At 47.5% G+C, this 16,850-nt stretch overlaps 1 protein-coding gene across 3 annotated transcripts in view; it reads right to left on the bottom strand.

Annotated features, from left to right (window-relative positions):
• The window catches only part of DCC (DCC netrin 1 receptor), a 1,362,689-nt gene that overhangs the window by 1,138,282 nt on the left and 207,557 nt on the right, over positions 1 to 16,850 (bottom strand). The gene's annotated exons all lie outside the window — the stretch shown is intronic.

Raw genomic sequence — 16,850 nt, 5'->3', positions numbered from 1 at the left:
GTGGTCCAATTTGGTCCAAATCCAAATCGAATCAAAGCAAATACAGATCGAATCTGGGATGATTTGGAGGAGGCAGATTTGGATACAAAACAAATCAGGCGTGATTTGTTAAAACCGATTTGTGCACATCCCTAGTTGAAACTAAAGTCCTGTGTTAAATTGGGAGGGGCTGTCTATTTGCAAAGTTACAGGCTCTGCCCCATTTCCTATGGGTGTTCCATCATACATCTGCAACATGCCTGTGGATGCAGGGCTCTCTCCCCACCACTGGAATCCTTGCCTTTATATAAAAGGAGGTCCATTGTGGTGGAGCATGCATAGGGCAGGGGACTGAGTCAGTTTCTGAAATGACCTCCTCCCCACATGCACACAGAATCCACTGCTAACCAGGCAAAGTGGCACCATTCAAAGTGATGTGTCTCTTAACTTCAATGGCGGAGGCGGGGGCAGTAATTCTCCCGAGTCAGCCCAGTCCAGCTTCTTTTCAGTGGCTATTGCTAGTGTTTCCTGTGTCTTTCTTTTCTTTTTAGATTGTGAGCCCTCATGGGGCAGGGAGCCATATTCTCCTCCTTGCTATATAAACTGCTTTGGGAGCTCATTGCTGCAAAGGAGTATATACAGCATAATAAAGGCTGTCATGATGCACAGCCTACATAGTGGTCCACCCCAGGGCTGCTGCAGACTTTAAGGGCAACCCCAGCACTCTTTTGAAGCCGTTTCTGTTGGGTTTTCCATCCATGGCAATGGGGAAACCTGCAGAAAGGCAGCTTCCACAATCAATGCTTCGAAACAGCGCCAGGTCGACTGCAGCCCCAGTGTGGGCCATCATGGAGGCCATCGGCTGCTGCACGCCATGCCAGCCAATAATCACAACAGCAATACTAATTTGTTCAGTTATTGTGCCCAAGAGTGCCCCAAATATCTGAAGAGGATTGAGGTGCTGCAAAGATTGTGTGGCCGTTACCCAGGCAGCAGCCCTCTTGTGAGGTTGGTGGATTTTATTAAAGGCTCCCTATCGTCCCCCCATAATTTAGGCATGAAGTCTCCATCATGTCTAGCTCCAGCCCAGGGGCACAGCTAGGCTGGAGTGGGCCCTGGCAAAAAAATTAAAAAAATAAAAAGAAGAAGAGATGCCCCCCTGCCTCCATTGGGCCCTGCCTTCTTTGCTCCTTTTGCTGCAGAAGAACTGTAAGGGCATGGTGGTGAGGAGTGGGGGGAGATATTCTGCATGCTCTTCCTCTCATTCCCGTGCAAAGAATATCTCACACTTTCCCTTGCTGTTGAACCCACCAGTCAGCCTAAGGGAGGAATGGACTGAACCTGGGTTCTAGCCAGACAGTCAGGAGGAGAGGAGGAGAAGGGAGGGAAGGATGCTGTCTAACACTCCTTCGGCCTCCCATCCTGGGAAGGACTCGTATCACTCGTATCATTTGGAGCCAAGACGAGTCCTCTGATCAGGAGCCAATGGCTTGCCAGGGAATTGGGGAACTGGGAGTGGGGAGCAAAGAGCAAGCTGACACCCAGCTAGTAGACTGTGCCCGTCCCACCCTCACCTCAGCAGACCCAGGGACATCCTGCTTCATCCTATGCCCCTGCTTCAGCCAGAGAGGTTCTCTTCCAGGAGTTGTTTCTATAATCAACAAGGACAATGTATTTCTCGCTCTGTACCACTTTGGGTTTGGAGCCCCATTCATTTCAATGGGACTTGAAGAGTGGATTGTGTTCCCCATCAACCCTGACAAAAAAAGTGTGTGTGTGGGGTGTGTGTGTGTGTGTGTGTGTGTTGGGGGGTGGGGTTGTTTCTCACATTAACAGGATACTGCCCCACCTATGGATGCACCTGGATTTTGCCTTTTGTGACCAAGGAGGGCCAGAGGCCTCTAGGCACCCAGGACTGCACAGGAGGTTTCTGCTTTTGCCTTTTGCTATTGATTTTGCTCGGCAGCCTTGTTGGTACAGCAAGATCAAAGTTAAGTTAAAAGTGTGTGTTGTCTGCATCTATCCTTGAACTAGACTTTAATGGATTAGTTAAGGGAGGAAAAATCTTTGCAAACATAATTTTGGAATTAGTGGCAGCACGGGAGGGAAGGCAAAGTACGAGACTGCAAGGGAGAGAGGAGGAGAGTTGTGAGACAACTGATAGGACAAGTCAGCACTTTGGTCTGGGAAAGATGCCATAGGCAGCATCTTTTCCCAACCCGTTGATCTGTTGAACTCTGGATTTGCAGCTTGCCAGCCAGTGCCCTTGCGGAGTAACTTTCATCTGCTCTAGAAAAAGGCACAACTCCTTATAAAACTCCTTCTTCTATTTACCAGGGATAGTCTCTAGTTTTGGGGGTACCTGCTCCTGGTAAAACACTGTCCTTTTTGGCCTGTTGGGGAGAAGAAAGTCCAGTAGCTGACATCCAGACCAATACTACACTCATGCAAACACACACACTTGATCTTAGCCAAAAGGCCGAGAAGTGATACTTGTGCAAACAGGTTAGATGAGTGCAAGGATGTTGCACTAGCTAGAGAGTTGGTCTTGTGGTAGCAAGCATGAATTGCCCCCCTTGCTAAGCAGGGCCCACCCTGATTTGCATTTGAATGGGAGATTACATGTGTGAGCACTGTAAGGTGGGGCCTTGGGGCCACTCTGGGAAGAGCATCCGCAGGCTTGCATGCAGAAAGTTACAAGTTCCCTGCCTGGCACCAGCAGATAGGGCTGCAAGAGACTCCTGCCTGCAGCCTTGGAGAAACCGCTGCCAGTCTGGGTAAAGATTACTGAGCTATATGGACCAATGGTCTGACTTGGTAGAAGGCAACCTCCTATGTTCTTATTCAAATCCAGGAGCTTGTATACAGGGTAAGTACCACAGGATGCACTTGCACAACCTGTGGCATGCTAGGAAACCTCTTCCTCAGTTCATAGATGTGGCAGGGAACGATGGAAAGCTATCCACTATCCTCGTTGCACAAGTGCAATCCCTGTGCAAACAGACCAAGCATTAAAGCGACAGAGCATCTGCTCAACTCTGAGCATCTTGCACGACTTTCTTGCATTTGTCTGGATGTCAGTCACTGAATTCTGTGGGGTATTCTTCAAAGCAACTAGCACGAATTGTAGCCATGTTTACTTATTCTACATCAGGGCTGTTCAACTTCGGCCCTCCTGCAGATGTTGGCCTACAATTCTCATAATCCCAGGCTATTGGCCACTGTGGCTCAGGCTTATGGGAGTTGTAGTTCAAAAACAGCTGGAGGGCCTAATTTGAGCAGGTCTGTTCGACATGAAAGAGAGCTGAAAGGACCCCTCTTGTTTGACCAAGGCTGCAGTCCTGTGTCTACTGAACTTCTGAGTAAGCATGCACAGGATCACCTAAAGCTGTTAAAACGAGAGATGTGTGGAAAAAATACTCCCCACCTCCCCCCCCCCCCGAAATTTTTTACCTGCCTTATAGAAACTCCAGTTGGCTTTCCTTGAAAATGCATAGATGCTCCCCTTTGGGAGAAACCCTGACAGTCATTCAGAGTTGCACTTTTTCAGAATTTCAGGGACAAAGATAGTTCAGACACCGTTGCTTCAGAAGCACGGTGTGTTAGTAAACTCTAGCCCGTGATCATTTTGTTTGCCAGCTGGAGAGAGTGAGGGACCACTGCACATTCATAACCTAGCAGCGCCAGCCATACCCCTGCATTGGTGCTGATGTGGGGGGGGGGGAGTGCTGACATAGAGGGGAGGGGCATGGCTAGTGTGGGGTGGGGTGCTTGGTGGCCCATATCGGGGCTGCCCCTAATCGTGCGACCACTCCGCTTTGCAGCACAATCCAAAGGAGTTTGGGCATATCTCCAAGTCATTCCAGGCCCCAGTGTCCAGTCTGCAGCCCCTCCTCTCCAAACCAATCAATGAAAAAACCCACAAAACACATAATCCAGTGAATGGAAAGATCAGAAAGCTGCAGCAAACTGTGAATATAAGGAGTCATGCAACATTTGGAAAAGAAAAAGGAGAAGACCGGAAGCATTGGTGCCAATGAGGAAATGAGACTGGGGGGAAATTCCCCCAGAAAAATTGAATTTTCTTGGGGGAAATTCAAATAAGAAGAATTTTGGAGCATCACTGGTGGTGGAGGCAAACAGTTCTTGAAAGGCCTGTACAAGAGCCAGCATGGTGTAGAAGTTAGAGTGCTGAACTAGGATCGGGGAGACCCGAGTTCAAATCCCCGTTCAGCCATGAGACTTGCTGGGTGACTCTGGGCCAGTCCCTTCTCTCTCAGCCTAACCTACTTCACAAGGTTGTTGTGAGGAGAAACCTAAGTATGTAGTACACCGCTCTGAGCTCCTTGGAGGAAGAGCAGGATATAAAATTTAAAATAACATTTTAAAAAATCAAATAAATAAAGACTGCTTCCTGCCTGTGATTACAGAAGATGCCTTAAGTATTTAGGATTTACCTCATGTTTTATCATAAGAGCAGTCAATAGAGACAGAAGCTTTTGCCTTGATGAAAAAAAGATCTCTTAGTTTGCTGTTGCCTTCTCTTCTCTGGACCCTGAATTGTGACATGCAGCCTTCTCTATCCATAAAATCCCTCCTTTAAAAGATCCCCTTCTCATAACCTGCCCAAAGCCTGCAGTTTCTTCTTGTTTCATTCTAGAAATAAATGTTTGTGAGTCCCTAAAATTTGGCATGGCATTTTAGTTGCTCCAGAGCCAGTGCAAAGAAACAGATGATAAAGTAAAATGAGCTGGAGGATCTTGATTCAAGAAGAGGCATCAAGAAGAGGATAATCTATATGTATAATGTGCTTGCAATTACAGTATGAACACTTCTGCGGCTAACCCAGCTACGGAGAGCTTAGCAATCATGCAGGGCATTTATAAAACATTTTGGAAGGACTCAAAATGCTTCACATTTGGGCTGCCAATGGATTTAAAGAACTTCTGGTTTCATCATGATCTGTCTTTGCATTGGTTTTAAATACATGTACATAGAACCGAAACCTCTCAATCTGGGCGCCTTTTGAGATATTGATGGATGTTTAAAACAAAAGCAATTAGTCATCGGTCAGATTCACATGTGCATGCACATCCTTTCGCTTTATGATGCATGATAGCTGATGACTGGCAGTAAAGCATGTGAGCTGCATAAAGCATGTGAACTGTAGGCATTCATGTCGGCAATTCTTTGCGTCAGCCCCCAATCTACACTTATTTTCAGTTAGTGAGAGAAAATACGATTGGGGAGTACACTGCAACGGTCCCATTTAGCCCTCTGAGCATTAACAAAGTGCCAATTTGCACATGATGCCTGTTTAAAAGGATTGATGGGCGAGTTTTTAACTGAGGAAGCAGCAGCTGGATCAGGTCTCCTGTGGATCAGGCCTGTGGCAGGATGTAAGGGGAGTGCAACCTCTTATCCCCACAGATGCCAGTTATCAAGGCAAAAAGTCTGCACAGGTGCCAGCGAGAGTTTTTTTCCTTATTAAACAGCACACACAGGGGGGCGTTATCTAAATCATAGGCCCTCAACCTTGTGTCTCCAGATGTTGTTGGACTTCAGCTCCCATAATCCCCAAACAAAGGCCACTGGCGCTGGGGATTATGGGAGCTGAAATCGAGTAACATCTGGGGACTCAAGGCTGAGAATCCCTGTTCTAAATAATGACCATAGCAAGAGGTAATGCCATGGAAGCCCCCTGACCACCTACTACAGGCCCAGTCCAGCTATTCACTCAAGGCCCTTTCACACATTATGTTGAACACTCATACAAACGAGGGTACAGCATACACAGGCACAGATCTGTACACAGATACAGTCACTGGCATATTATGCTGAATGCAGGTACAGCAATACACTTCATAACTGTACCATGCATTTAATTTTATTTATTTATTTATTTTCACACTTATATCCTAAATTTAGAGCATTGAATATTTAATTAATATTAATTGAATTAATTGAATTAAATCAAATTACAAATAAATTCATTAACATGAAGTTAATTAGAATTAATTTAACTGTTGAAGCTCTGGCAGGCCAAAATTAATTAAATTAATTTGATTTATTTTTAACTTCCAGCCATGGTGGAAGGCCCTCAGCCCTCCTACCCTCAGCTTTCCCCCCTCCGGGCTACTCTCTTCCAGCTCCCATGGGATAGCTTTGGTTATGATGCATGCTTGTCTCTTTAAAAAAAATAAATTACTCAGTTTTTCCACAAGGCAAAAAGGAAAGCACAAATAGAACAAACAAACAAACAAGAAAAGGAAAAAGAGCACATAAGGACTTCCATCTCATCATTGGAACAAGTGTAAGTAACAATACCTTGGTCTTGCCTGTAATTTCATCATTCTCCCCCCGATAAATCATACAGAAATAAACTCTGGGACATTTTTTAAGCATTTGTTGTTACCCCTGGAAGGCCTGATAAAAATCCATTTTACAATGTGTTTTTAGATAAACAAGAAGAGGGTCCCAATCCCTTTTAAATACTTCAAGTTTATTTCTTAATAATGCTGTTAATTTTGCCATTTCTGCCAATTCTAATACTTTAAGTATCCAAACCTCTTTGCTCGGGCAATGACTGTCTTTCCATTTGCATGCAAATGTCAGTCTTGCTGCTGCTGTCAGATACATAAAGAGGATCCATTATTTCCTCGGCAAAGCATTGTTGTCAATACCTAATAGTATTGTTTCTGGGCTCTTGGGAAAAGTCATTTTAAACACTTTTTAAAGCTCATTATAAATTAAATCCCAATAGCCTTTAGACTTTTTACAAGTCCACCATAAATGTTTATAGGAACCCTCCTCTTTTTTACACTTCCAACATGTATTTGACATGTTCTTGTAGTTTAAGGCCAACTTCTTGGGAGTTAAATGCCATCTGTACATCATCTTAAGATTATTTTCCTTTAAACTAGAACAGGCAGTATATTTCATGTCTTTTATCCATAGCTTTTCCCATTTCTCCAAGTCAATATTATAACCAAAGTCCTGAGCCCATTTCACCACAGAAGCTTTCACTACTTCCGTTCTTGTATCTTCCAATATTAACAGACCATACATCCTAGAGACTAGTTTTCTTTCCTTATCACACAACTGTTGTTCAAATTCTGACTTTGATTGGTTAAAACCTTTTTTACAATCTTGCTTAAATAAGGCGCTGATCTGATAGTACTGAAACCAAGAGATATTCCAGTCCTGCATAAGATCTAGCTTTTTGAGTTCGTATTTTGTGCCTTGAAGAACAAGCAGTTGTTGATACGTAGGCCATGTCTGTTGCATATTTTTCTGTTTTCTAGATATAACTTCCAGTGGAGATACCCATAGTGGAATTTTTGGTTCTAACACAAGTTTGTTTTTCATCTATACCATATATAGACTTTTCCTAACATAATGATTTAAAGTCATTATGCATGCTTGTCTTTATGGAGCCAGACAGACCTAGCTGCACAAGGCAATATCTGAGGCACGGCACAGCACTGACGACTGACAATGTGGGTCCATCGCTAAGACGCACCCACCTCCACAGCCAGCACCCTTGCCCACCTCCTGCAGTTGGGTGGTAGGACCGGGGACAACACAGCAGACTGCTCCAGGAACACCACACATCTCTCCCTGCACACCTCTCCCAGCAACCAAGTCCCTCTGCCACTGTCGGGGCTGTGAGCTTCCTGGGAATGAAGATGCGCATGTGCTCTGGTGGAGGCAGAGGGCACATGTGCGTCCACATTCCCTGAAGGCCCCCAGTCCTGACAGAGGAAACGGGGATCAAGAGCCAGGGGGAGGCGAGTGGAGGCTACTCACAGGAAGTGGGTGGCAGTGCTGGCCATGGAGGGGGGTGTCAGCAGCCTGCTCCCACCACGGACCAACAAAAGCAAAGATGCTGCTCTTTCATTGTGTTTGTTTTTCTCTGAAAGTGGAAAGCATTGCATTGACTGTTGCTTTCATGATGTAATCATAATGCATGCACACTTCCATGCCCCCCACCCATCCAACTGCGAGAGTCGCAAGTGTCCAATGCTGGTTAGAAATTTGGCAGCTACACTGATCAGCTGTCTAGGAGACAGGGAGGGCACTGGATTTAGGCCTCCTGAGAGATGTCCACCGTACAGCATCATCGTTCCAAAAATCCCAGTGATGTGGTCCACCAGCGTAACTTGGTTTGCTGCACAAACTCAGCATTACTTGAGATGTTGCCCAGACATATTGCCCTATAGCACATTAAAGACTAGCAAATATATTGTGATCTGGATTTGTTTGTTTGTTTGATCTATTTTGTTACCGCCTTACACGAAATCCCAGGGCGGTAACAAAACTAGAACCTAAAAAACACATAAAAAATTAAAATTACCATCAAGAAAACTTTAAAATACCATTTTTATTTATTCCCCTACCCCACCCATCCTCCAGCAGTTGTGGATTATCTAATCTGGACTACATTTGACATGTAGCTGGTTAGGGGCCAGGTTATCTAAAAAAGGATAGATATCCACACGGTGATTTGGATCAATGAGTCTGAGCTGTCCTTAATGTAAAGTTGGCAAGAACCAATGTCCACTCTATCTGCTGATGCTGTAAGACTACAGTTCCTGTTATCACCACCCTCCTTCCTTTTATCAGGCAAATCTGCAGATGGCTTTCTCTCAATATCAAAACGCAGCAATTATGACCAGGAACACACCTATTTTCATTAAGCGGCTGTTCCTTTCCCAGAAAAGAAATGAGGGGAGTAAACTGATAATGCCATTAAAGAAAGAAAAAAGGATGACAGCATCTTTCCTCCCTTCAACAAATTTAACTGAGGCTGAGGTCAGACTATCTCTGGCATGGCTGCATGATGCAGTATAATTAAGGGCACGCCATGGTTATTGTGCATAACATTTTTGTCAGCAAGACAAATTAGGAGTGCTCCGGTCAGGATATAATGACAGTAGCGGAAACCGATCAGGAAGAACTCTTTGAGTTGACATATTTGGCCCAGGGTTATATCAGTGGCTCTTTGGTTCAAATACATTATATTGTGTGTTCCTTAGTTATGGGAAATGCCTCTCCCACTCAATCTCTGTATAACCTGCGATTGGAAGGACAACAGGGTCTTCTTTAAATGTGGCCTTAATATATGTGACTTTTTAAGTCCCCTGCTAACTGAGCAAAAAGGCACCTTTTTAAAGTGGTGATTCTCTTTATTTACCAGGGAGAGAGCAACTGGCCCTATCCATCCCCAGCACAGCATCCCTCCAGTGGCTGTTGCTGGTGTCCATCTTATGGTTCTTTTTTAGATTGTGAGCCCTTTGGGGACAGGGAGCCATTTTATTTATGTATGTATTTGTATCAATGTAAATAGCTTTGGGAACTTCTGTTGAAAAGCGGTATATAAATATTTCTCGTATTCGTATTGTTGTATTCTTCGTAATGTATGGCCTTGCTACATCAAGCCACTGGCTGTCATCCAGATGAATGCTACACATTTGTGCAAATATGTTGCACTAGTGCAAGGATATTAAGAACATAAAAAGGAGCATTGGTTTCACTTACCGTGAAGGCTTCTTCTGGTTGCTGAAGCCAGGGGCATCTCATTGGGTTATACCTCTCAGGAGCTCCAAAGCAGGACAGAATTTGATTGGATAAAAAACAAGTCCCGCCTACCCGAGCCCGAGGGGGATAACTCCTCCCCAGTTCTTTCAGGCCGATAGGCGAACTAGGCTTGCACCCTATAGAGAAGAATGAGAAGGAACAGGAAAAAGCAGGAAGGGAAAACCAGGAGGAAACCCCAGGCCTGGGCCCTATGAACCCCGTTTCTTGATAGCGAGTAGGTCATAGCGCCGTAGCTGGGTGGGCCGAGATGCCCCTGGCTTCAGCAACCAGAAGAAGCCTTCACGGTAAGTGAGACCAATGCTCCTTTCTCGGTTGCTGGAAGCCAGGGGCATCTCATTGGGACATACCACAGCTGACCAACGCGGGTGGGGGCAGTCTGACCTATTATTGAGGAAGGACCTGTTGCAGTACCCGTCTCCCGAAGGAGGCTCTGGCGGATGCAAATTCATCGACTTTGTGATGCTTGGCGAATGTAGATGAAAAAAGCCCATGTGGCCGCCCTGCCAATTACTTCGACCAAAGCAGTAGTAGAGAAGGCCGCCGATGCAGCCGCTGACCTCATGGAATGGGCTACAATAGAGGCTGGTGGTCTGAGGCGTTGGGACTCGTACGCCATCGAGATGCAGGCTCTGAGCCACCTTGCAATGGCAGTTGATGACACCACCAAACCCTTAGGGAGTGGATGGAAGGAGACGGACATCGTGTCCGAGGTCCGGGACGAGGCAGAGCACGTGATTTATACCTTGAGACAACGGGGCACATCTAGCCTGTGCCACTTCTTTTTAGCAGGGTGAGTCGGCCCAAGGACAGGAGGACAGCAGGAATACATCCCGGGAGAGATGGAGTGCTGATGACACCCTTGGTAGCAAGAAAGGGTCCGTATCAAGCGCACCGCGTGCCGAGAAAGATGCAGAAGGATTTATTTACAGACAGGGCCCGAAGCTCAGATACTCTCCTTGCTGAGATAATGGCCACCAGGAAAACTAACTTAAACGTGAGAATCCAAATAGGAATGGTTGGAAGTGGCTCAGAGGGTTATGATAGAAGAGCTCGCAGGACTATGTGTAGGTCCCAGGAGGGGAACCTATGCACTGTAGGTGGTGACAGGAGGGAAATGCCTCTTAGGAACCGACAAAGGTCAGCGTGAGCCTGAGAAATCTGGGAGTCTGCGCTGGGCAGCATAGGAAGCAGGGATGCTATCTGTCACTTTAAGGTGTTATGACAGAAGCCTTTCTCTAGGCCATGCTGAAGGAACTGAAGAAGGTGTCAGATGGATTCCGAGCCTTGTGGAATGGAGTGTATAGAGCTCCAACGCAGGAACTTCCTCTACGTGTACTGATATATGCTCTCAGTTGAGGGTCAGCGAGAGGCCAGCATAGTGTTCAGGACTGCGCCAGAGAAGCCTTTCCGCCTGAGGAAGAGCCGCACAGTCTCCAAGTGGCAAGGCGCAACCAGGCTGGATCGGGATGTAGAACGGGTCCCTGTGACAGCAGGTCTTGATTTTGAGGGGGTTCCCATGGAGGTGTGGTCGCTAGATGAAGTAGCTCCAGGACACCAGGGGTGCCTGGGCCAGAATGTGACTACGAGGATGACTACCACCCGGAGCAGTCGGATTCTGCGGAACACTCTTGCTAGCAGCAGAGTTGGTAGAAATGCGTACCGCAGCCCTTCTGGCCATGGTGCTGACATGGCGTCTGTCGCAGTTGCACCTGGGCATGGGAATCTGGACAGGAAGTTGGTCTGTTTCCTGTTGGATGGGGCTGCGAAGAGGTCTAGGACTGGCGTGCCCAACTGTTCCGTGATTTGTTTGAAGATCGTGGGATGTAGACTCCACTCCCCTGGTGCGATGACAGTGTGACTGAGTCAGTCTGCTGTTACGCTGAGTTTCCCCTTCACATGATGAGCGATTATGGACTCTAGGTGGTGCTCTGCTCTGGATAGGAGAAGTGTTGCCTCCTGGTGCATGGACCAAAATCGGGTCCCTTCTTTGCTTGTCGATATAAGCCTGGGCCGCTATATTGTCCGTCTTACCAGGACATGGCTCACTTGTGTGGAAGACTGGAAGGCTAAAAGGGCTAGCCTGATGGCTCTGAGTTCCCTCCAGTTGATGCTGTGATCCCTTTCTTGGGGGGACCAGAGACCCTGGGTGGATATGTTTTGTGGGGAGCTCCCCATCCTGGGTCGCTTGCAGCTGTGCAGGCGATGACCCAGGGAGGACCCAAGAAGGGCTTGCCGCTTAAAAGATTGTTGGTATCCTCTAGCATTGGAGAGATGACAGGATTGGAGATGGAATAACCAGCAGGATCTTGGATCATTGGCGATCGCCTTCTGGTGTGAAAGGAGGAACCATTGTAGGTCGCGGAGATGGAAGTGAGCCCAAGGTACCGCATCTATTGTGGCCACCATGAGGCCCAGGAGCTTCGGTAGAACGCTAAGATAGGCCTTTGGGACTACTAACGCATGTCTGACCTTGGATTGGAGAGATATCCGAGGGTCTGGCTGTAGAGAGAGTGGCTGCTGTTGTGTCTAAGATGACTCCTATAAGGTGACTTTGTAGAGAAGGAGTCAGATGGCTTAAAAAAAAATTGATTGTGAACCTGTGGAGATACAGGACATAGAAAGTGGCCTCGAGATCACTCTGGGATTCTTGAGTGGAGCAAGATTGCAGAAGCAAGCCAACGAGGTACGCAAAGGCCCGGATCCCTTGTATGCATAGCCATGCCATTAGTGGCGCAAGAACCTTCGTGAATACGCTGGAGGCAGATGACAGGCTGAATGTCAGAACTGTATACTGGAAGTGTCGACCCGCACATTTTAAGCAAAGGTACCTCCTGCTGTCCAGGTGTATTGGAACATGGAGGTATGCTTCCTTCAGGTTGATTGACGCCAGACGGTTGTAGCGGTGCAGTGCCTCCACTGTTAATCTTAGGGTTTCTGAGGGAACTGGTTCGATTGCCTTGATCTCTATGAGATGATGAATGACCTGGAGCATTCTGGGGTGCTTCTCGAAGGACCGAGACCTTGGTGTTGGGAGGAACCTGTAGGATGGAGGAGGAGTGGCAAACGGCCCAGGCCTGGTGACATTGTTGTTGCTGTTGTCTGGGCTTAGAGGGTGAAGTAGACCTGAAGGTCCTTGCACCTCTGAAGGAATGGCGTGTTCTCTGGACTGGCCTACGAAAGGAGAGCTTGTTGGTCCTTTTGGGTACAGAGGTCAGAATGGTCTTTTTCTGCCTTGGACTCCATGAGCACGTCCTGTAGGGCAGATTCCCCAATAGTTTAGTGGAGTCATATGTTACAGAGGTAAGATTGACCCTAGATGAAGAATCTACTTGCCAGTTCTTGAGCCATAAATGGTGTCTGCCAACCACTGCGGCTGCGGAGACCCTAGCTGAGAAGCGGATGGCATCTAGGGTAGTATCTACCATAAAGGCTTGAGGCTTCTGAATTTTTAATAGCTGCCGGCGCATGTGCACTGGGTCAGATGGGGGGGGGTTACTGAGTAACTCGACTACCCATAAGAGGGAGGCCCCGGCTGCCATAGAAGCCGTTGATGTGGCACGTATCGCCAGTGCTGAGTTGTCCTGGGCCCTCTTAGATGAGAGTTCTGCTTTCCTGTCTCCCCAATCTTAGAGGGATGCTGCGCCATCCTTTGGCACCAGTGAACTTGACACCAGCTGGGCAAAGGGGGCATTGGTACTGGGCGTCTTAAGCATAGTATTATTATTATTTTACATTCATAGCCCGCTCCTCCCCCAAGGAGCCCAGAGAGGTGCACCACATGCTCAAGTCTCTCCTTCACAACAATCCTGCAGAGTAGGCCAGGCCAAGAGAGTGCGATTGGTCCAGAGTCACCCAGCCAGCATCACGGCTGAATGGGGACCTGAACTCGCGTCTCCTCGGTCCCAGTCCAGCACTCCAACCACTACATCATGCTGGTTCTCGCCTATATCTAAAGGCTTCTGCTGGAAAAGAGTAAAATTTGTTAGTTGCAGCCATGGGTTTACGATTTGGAGCTGGCAAAAGCCATTCTTCTTTCACCACATTAGCAAAGAGTTCAGGCATAGGCAACAAGAAGTCTTTTGCTTTGCTCTGGGGAAGACAAAATCACCGTTAGTTGTCTCCTGTTCTGGCGTAGCTTTAGACTATAGACCAATGGTCTCACTCATTTTTGTCATAAGAGGGGGATAGTCCTCTGCCCAAACAGTTGTTGGGATACTGCTGATGGTTCCCCCCCATCCCCATCAGACCCTTTTATCTCCTATTTATCTGGGACAGTGTCCGAGTCAGGGACAGGGCGTTGGGGTTCCAGTGGGGGTTCCCGTTCATGGTCAGAAGCCTCAGAAGAGAGGGGGTCTGTACCAGCGGGGATAGTGGTGACCGAGAGCACTCAGGATTGGAAGACCTGTGTCTAGATTGACGCCTATTTTTCTTTGACTTTGGTTTCTTGGGTGGTCTGACCTGAAACCCTGTATCCACCATGGCATTTTGAACCAGGCCTGCCACTCAGGGGGAATTGTTTTGGCAGAGACAAGGTTGGACTCTGGCTGGCAGCTGCAACTATAGGGGATGAGCTCGGGCGTGCAGCAGCAGATTTTTCACTTTTTTGCCCCCGATCCTTTGATGAAGATGGGAAGGACTGCCATCCCCCGTTGCCCCACTGGCGGTAATTGCGGTTCGTTCCTGTGCGCTGGGCGCCATTCTCAGCTCTTGGGCCTACAGCGAGATAGCCCGTATCTCCTCCACGGTCGGTGGTGGGTAGGTGGATGGGCTTCTCCTAAAACGGAGCTCTTCTTGCTCTTTAGGGGACTCAGCCCCTGCTCGTCTGCAGGCCGCCGCCGAGCCCGTCTCGCGGCCCGAGGGCGGGAGACACTCAGCGGGTTACAGGTGTGAGGTGAAGGAGGCTGCAGAGCAGCCGACGCCCACACAATCTGTGCAGGGAGCTCGGGCGGTCAGGGGCGGCCGAGAGCGCGGCTTTTGTTGAGCAGCCAAGTGTTCCAGTGGCTGGGGAGCGGCTGGAACGGCTGCCAGTGGGAGGGCGATCCAGCTCCCGCCTGGAGAGTTCCGCTGCAGCCTGCAGGGCGTGTGAGGCGACGGGAGGGTCCTGGAAAGGCTGAGAGCGGCTGGGCCGAAGTTGAGCTGGGTGTTTCCCCGAGGAACCAGGATTGCCCTTTTTGCCCCCTAGCGATTGCTCCATTCACAGAGGAGTCGCAAGAGATAGAAGGGGAGGGGGAGGGGGGAAGGACAGATGAGCGAAACGCTTTAAAGATTTTTCTTCCTTTTAAAAAATTATATATATATATATAAAGGCAGAGGAGTGAAGCAATTGATATTGGAAAGGAATGGATAAAGAAGGCAAAGGAGAGCAAGGAAAAGCCAAAACAAACAAACAAATGCTAAAGGTGCAGAGAGAGGAAAAGAAACTGCTTGGAGCTGCCGAGGACAGAAAGAACTGGGGAGGAGTTATCCCCCTCCGGCTCGGGTAGGCGGGACTTGTTTTTTATCCAATCAGATTCTGTCCTGCTTTGGAGCTCCTGAGAGGGATAACCCAGTGAGATGCCCCTGGCTTCCAGCAACAGAGAAAGAGAAGATCTCTGTGGGATCAGGCCAAGGACTCATCTTCACCAGTTGCCAACCAAGTACATCAGGGAAGCCTGCAAGCAGAGGAAAGAGGGCAACTGCCCACCTCCCATTGGTGTTCGGTCTTCTACCGAGTGAGACCATTGGTCCATCTTGCTCAGGATTTTCTACACACGCTGGTAGTGGCTTCTCCAAGGTTGTAGGCAGGGGTCTCTCACACCCCTATCTGGCGACGCCAGGGAGGGAATGTGGAATCTTCTGCATGCAAACATGTAGGTGCTCTTCCCAGAGTGGCTGCATCCCCTAAGGGGATGCAAATCAGGATGGACCCTGTTTCACAAAGAGGACAATTCAGCAGGGAAATAGCTTGCCTAGCAAGCAGCAGCAGCAACAACAAATATTTATATACTGCTTTTCAACAAAAGGTTCCAAAAAGGTTGACATAGAGAAACAATAAATAAATAAGATGGCTCCCTGTCCCCAAAGGGCTCACAATCTAAAAAGAAACATAAGATAGACCCCAGCAACAGTCACTGGAGGTCCTGTGCTGGGGGTGGATAGGGCCAGTTACTCTCCCCCTGCTAAATAAAGAGAATCACCACGTTAGAAAGGTGCCTCTTTGCCCATTTAGCAGGGGTTGCTGGTTCAAATCCACACTGGTATGTTTCCCAGAATATGGGGAACACTTATATTGGGCAGCAATGATATAGGAAGATGCTAAAAGGCATAATCTCAGAGAGATGGCAATGGACAACCCCTCCTATATTCTACCAAAGAAAACCACAGGGCTCTGTGGGCGCCAGGAGCCGACACCGACTCGAGGGCACAACTTACCACAAAACCGGCTTTCCTCCACTAGTTCATGGACATGCCACCTCTAGCTAGCTAGCCCCACTATGTTGGGAGCTTGCATTCCAGGGCAGTGTTGCAGGAACGTAAAACCCTTGCGCTTGCTCGACAAGGTGCATGACCTGTGGTGCACCTCCTGCTGAGAAAGTTTTTCCTCAGTCCAGTCTGTATTGCAGGGAGCATTTGCACAAGAATGCAAGAGTGTAACTTCAAATACCTCCGCCACTTCATGCAGCTGTGTGTGATCTTTTTGCAGGTGCACAGTTCTGATGTGCTAGTGTAGAAGACTTTGTCTGGCTGTCAGCCACTGGAATTTGCATCACACCCTTCTTGCTTTGGAGACTGGAGTGCTGGACTGATGTTGCTTTGGGCCTTTATTTAATCCATTGCAAAGGACTATATTAAGCATTCCGTAATAGTTCAGAAATGATTAATAATTATAATTATAAATAAAAATGATTATTAAAAATGATTAATATTAATAATGCTTGTGTTTTTATACTTGATTCCCACCTGCTCAACCTATACATATAAATAAGCAGCTTATTACAAAAGGCATCCTGGATCTTTAGTGTGTGTATATAAATATAAATATAAATATATATACACACACACACACACGTGTGTGTGTGTGTGTGTGCGCACACACCTTGGAATCTTCTGTCTTCAATAATGCCTCTTCTCATACATTCAACTCACAACCTCATTCTTTGAAATCTGCTGAGGAGGCCTGATTCTGTTTCCCCCTCTAACATTGTGAGATTCAGGATAAGAGGGCTTTGATACTGTGGTGGCACTGCAGCTTTGGAATGTGGTGCCCAGGGAGACCTACCACTGGACTTTTT

The sequence above is a fragment of the Hemicordylus capensis genome, chromosome 2 (genome assembly GCF_027244095.1).
Source record: "Hemicordylus capensis ecotype Gifberg chromosome 2, rHemCap1.1.pri, whole genome shotgun sequence".
NCBI lineage: Eukaryota > Metazoa > Chordata > Lepidosauria > Squamata > Cordylidae > Hemicordylus > Hemicordylus capensis.
The sequence above is the reverse complement of the archived record's forward strand: the minus strand, read 5'-3'. Positions and strand labels throughout refer to the sequence as shown.